Genomic DNA, 6229 nt, shown 5'->3' with positions numbered 1-6229 from the left:
AAACACACACTGGACACACACACACTGGACACACACACACACTGGACACACTCACACTCGACACACACACTGGACACACACAAACACACATACACACACACACACACACTGGACACTGACACAAAAACACACACTTGACAAACACACACACACTGGACACACACACACGCAGGACAAACACACACACACCGGACACACACACACAAACACACTGGACACACACACACACACACACACACACTAGACACACACACACTGAACACACACAAACACATACTAAACACCCACACACACACTGGACACACACACAAACACACTGAACACACACACACACACACACACACACACTAGACACACACACCGCACACACACACTGGACACACACACACTGAACACACACACACACACACTGAACATACACACTGGACACAAACACACTGGACACACACAAAGACACACACACACACACACACACACACTGGACACACACAAACACACACACACACGCACACACACTGAACAAACACACACACTGGACACACACACACACACACACACTAGACACACACACACTGTACACACACACACACTGGACACACACACACACCGGACAAACACACACTGGACACACACACACTGGACACACACACACACTGGACACACTCACACGGGACACACACACACACACTGGACACACACACACACACACAATGTACACACACACACACACTGAACACACACACACTGGACACACACACTGGACACACACACACACGCAGGACAAACACACACACACACCGGACACACACACACACATACACACACAAACACACTAGACACACACACACACACACACACACACACACACACACACACACACACACACTAGACACACACACACTGCACACACACACACACACTAACCACCCACACACACACAAACAAACTGAACACACACACACACACACACACACACACAAACACACACTAAACACCCACACACACACTGGACACACACACAAACACACTGAACACACACACACACACACACACACACACACACACTAGACACACACACTGCACACACACACTGGACACACACACACTGAACACACACACACACACTGAACATACACACTGGACACAAACACACTGGACACACACAAAGACACACACACACACACAAACACACACTGGACACACACAAACACACACACACACGCACACACACTGAACAAACACACACACTGGACACACACACACACACACACACACTAGACACACACAAACTGCACACACACACACTAACCACCCACACACACACAAACAAACTGAACACACACACACACACACACACATACACACACACACACTAGACACACACACTGCACACACACACTGGACACACACACACTGAACACACACAGTGGACACACACAAACACACACACACACTGGACACACACAAACACACACACACACACTGGACAAACACACACACTGGACACACACACACTGTCCACACACACACACTGGACACACACACACACCGGACAAACACACACTGGACACACACACACTGGACACACACACGCTGGACACACTCACATGGGACACACACACACACACTGGACACACACACACAATGTACACACACACACACTGAACACACACACACTGGACACACACACTGGACACACACAAACACACATACACACACACACACACACTAGACACACACACAAACACACACACACTGGACAAACACACACTGGACAGACTCACACTGGACACACACACACACACACTGGACACACACACACTGGACACACACACACACTCTGGATACACACACACACACTAGACACACACACACTGTACACACACACACACTGGACACACACATACACCGGACAAACACACACTGGACATACACACACACTGGACACACTTACACGGGACACACACACACACACTGGACACACACACACACACAATGTACACACACACACACTGGACACACACAAACACACATACACACACACACACACTGGACACACACACACACACAATTTACACACACACACACTGGACACACACAAACACACATACACACACACACACACACTGGACACACACACACTGGACAGACTCACACTGGACACACACACACACACACTGGACACACACACACTGGACACACACTGGACACAAACACACACACAAACACACACACACTCACACACTGGACACACACACGCAGGACAAACACACACACACACACACCGGACACACACACACACACATATACTTGACACACACACACACACACACACACACACACACAAACACACTGGACACACACACACACACACACACACACTAGACACACACACACACTAAACACACACACACACACACACACACACACACACACACAACCACACTAGACACACACACTGCACACACACACTGGACACACACACACACACTGGACACACACACACTGAACATACACACACACACACTGGACACACACACACACACACACACACTGGACACACACACACACACACACTGGACACACACACACACACACACACTGGACACACACACTGAACACACATACACACACTAGACACACACACACACTGAACACACACACACTTGACACACACACACACACACTGGACACACACACACACAGTGGACACACACTGGACACACACACGCATACACGCACACACTGGACAAACACACACACACTGAACACACACACACATACACACATTGGACACACACACACTGGACACACACACACACACACTGGACACACACACACTGGACACACTCTGGACACACACACACACACTGGATATACACACTGGACACACACACACACACACATACTGGACACACACACTCTGGACACACACACACACACTGGACATACACACTGGACACACTCACACACATACTGGACACACACACACTGGACACACACACACAAACACACTTGATACACACACATACACACTGGACACACACACACACACACATGCTGGACACACACACACACACACACACACACACTGGACACACACACACTGGACACATTTCCATGTGTTGGATTCTGATGAAAGGAAATCCCATATAGCCTACTGGACAGGACTTTGCTATGGCATCTTCTGTTTGGGTGTCTCAGCTCAGGTCTGAGCCCTGATCAGAATGTGTCTCTGTGTCCATTTCCAGCCCTGCCATTTCTACCTGTCCTAGTGTTTCACCCCTGACATCCTTACACCGTCTCACTGTCCATGTCTGCTTTTAGCTCCCACCTCTACTTCACTGTGTTATAATGGACCTTATGCTTGTTATGTCACCTCTGTAACCAGTTATCAAACATACTGACCTTTCTGACCCTATCCCATGGCCCTACTTTCTACAACTGAACATTACAATTCCTCTATTAGTTTTATTTAGTGTCCATTTACTTATTTATGTATTTGTTGTATATTGGGGTTGTGCTGCAGAGCATCATGGGGGTTTGTATGTGTTGAGATGATCACGTTCTATATAAATGGTTGAACTGATTCCTATCTTCTGTCTCATCATTATTGAATTGTTATACAGACGTGGTTATGAAACCAACGAGACATAACAACAGATTGTTGATGAGTACGTCTGAATCTACAGGAACTATTCTGTCTGGAAGAAGTGGATTTTTACAACTGTTTAAAACTGTTATTTTCTGTGGTACAGAATAGGCTAATGTTAGCACAGTGTATTGCTAGCAGAGGCAAGTGCATTGTCGAGCTAGCTAAGAAAGAGAGTTAACCAGTGGTGTAAGGTACTTAAGTAAAAATACTTTAAAGTACTACTTAAGTAGTTTTTTGGGGGGTATCTGTACTTTACTTTACTATTTATATTTTTGACTACTTTTACTTTCACTTCACTACATTCCTAAAGAAAATAATGTACTTTTTACTCCATACATTTTCCCTGACACCCAAAAGTACTCGTTACATTTTGAATGCTTAGCAGGATAGAAAATGGTCCAATTCACGCACTTATCAAGAGAACATCCCTACTGCCTCTGATCTGGCAGACTCACTAAACACAAATGCTTTGTTTGTAAATTGTCTGAGTGTTGGAGTGTGCCTCTGGCTGAACGTACATTTTAAAAACAAGAAAATTGTCTGGTTTGCTTTATGTATGGAATTTGAAATTGATTTATACTTGTACTTTTACTTTTGATACTTAAGTATATTTTAGCAATTACATTTACTTTTGATACTTAAGTATATTTAAAACCAAATACTTTTAGACTTTTACTCAAGTAGCATTTTACTGGGTGACTTTCACTTTTAGTTGAGTCATTTTCTATTAAGGGATCTTTACTTTTACTCAAGTATGACAATTGGGTACTTTTTCCACCACTGGAGTTAACATCGTGATGGACGGCAGAAAAGGACTGGAGACGGACATCGGAGTGGGAAAACAACGTGATTAAAAAGGAGGAATATACATTGATTAAAGGAAAGGACATTTATTCAACTGTGAAGACAAACCTTTTAATTAAATCTGCTAAATGAGCGAACTTAGGAGGAAACGTCAGTGAGTGAAGTGAATGAAGATCACGTGACTGAGGAAAATATTGCTTTGGTTGAGGACAATATTGAAGTGAGTGACAATCAGGAGCTTATTGAGAAATGAACAATTATTGGAATTGTTGGAAACATTGGACAGTTTGATGAAAGTATTGATCAGTGGAGCTCATATACAGAACGGTTTGAATATTTTGTTCTTCTAAATGACATGGATGAGGACAACATTGTGCCTACATGTTTTAGTGTAATGGGGCCAAAGACATTTAATTTACTAGGCAGCCTGATACAGCCAGACAGAACAGGTAATAAGACGTATGGGGATATTGTGGAGTTACTTAAAGGACATTTTTCACCAGAACCACTAGTTTATGCTGAAAGGTTCAGGTTCCACAGGAGACATCAGGAAGAGGGAGAATCGGTAACAATGTTTGCTGCTGCATTAAAGAAACTACCAGAACACTGAGTTTAATGCTGTTCTAAATGACATCATTAGAGACAGACTAGTATGTGGGCTACGGAGTGAAGCTACACAAAAGAGACTGTTGACTGAAAGTCATCTGACCTTGGCAAAGGACATTGAAATCAGTGTGTCCATGGAACTAGCTGCTAAAGAGGCTCACCAGTTGAGTTCATCAGGAACTTAGTGGGTTCATCTAACAGTCCTAATCACCAGCTGATACATTTTAATATCATACACAGGGTAAACCTTCCACCTAGAAAACATCATTTAATGAACATATTAACCTCTCTTCTGTGTGATCTATGTAATCAATGTAAGGTTCTGTATTTTGATTTTTCTCAGTTCACCTTGTGTTCTTGAACGTAGCCCTGTTTCTTTGTGTTCTTGAACGTAGCCCTGTTTCTTTGTGTTCTTGAACGTAGCCCTGTTTCTTTGTGTTCTTGAACGTAGCCCTGTCTTCCATGTTTGTTCATTGATTCCACCTGTGTTAGTTACTCACCTGGTCTCATCAGCTCCTTATTTAGTTCAGTTCATTCTGTTTGTGTCTTGTGAGGTATTGTTCGTTTTGACTCTACTAAGCCTTTTCCTAGCTCGTTTGTGAGAACCAGTTTAAGTCTTCAGTCCTAGTTTTGTTTCACCTGCCTGTTTGCCTACCTGTGTATGACCATTGCCTGCCTGTGACCACGATTCTGTGTTCTGTAAAGGCGTAATAAACACCTGCCGATCTGCGCGTGAATCTACACCTTTTTCTCCCTGAGTATTCATTACAGTACCCTAATGTTAAGTGTCATAAATGTATAGTTATTAGGTGCTGACATCTTTAAAGATAATAAGAAAGAGGGAAAAAGATAGAAACTAAATGAAATGATGAAAGTATAAAATAGTAACCATCTGGTGAGCTAATACCCTGACCCTACCACAAACCCACCAACCCCCTCCCCAACTGAGGGAGTTAATAAACCATACCCTTAGACGCTAGTCTTTAAGCTAGATGTACCTGCTATGGATAGCATCGCCCCAAAGAGGTTCATTCTAAATTATATGGATATGGCATTAGAAGTGCATTGATTGTTCCCTGTAACATGAATATATTGTTAGTCGAGTCACAAAATACAATTTGAATCAAAGCGACAAACATCGGCAACAATAATGACTGGACTATT

The 6229-nt window shown here is 43.6% G+C and overlaps 1 protein-coding gene across 1 annotated transcript in view; it reads left to right on the top strand.

The window, feature by feature from the left end:
• LOC311141162 (NACHT, LRR and PYD domains-containing protein 3-like) overlaps positions 1 to 6229 on the top strand; it is a gene marked incomplete at its 5' end in the record, with an annotated part of 340648 nt that overhangs the window by 28919 nt on the left and 305500 nt on the right. The window lies entirely within an intron of this gene.

The sequence above is a fragment of the Coregonus lavaretus genome (genome assembly GCF_964263955.1).
Source record: "Coregonus lavaretus genome assembly, chromosome: 2".
NCBI classification, from domain to species: Eukaryota; Metazoa; Chordata; class Actinopteri; order Salmoniformes; family Salmonidae; genus Coregonus; species Coregonus lavaretus.
Note: the sequence above shows the minus strand (reverse complement) of the source record. Positions and strands in the feature narration are given on the sequence as shown.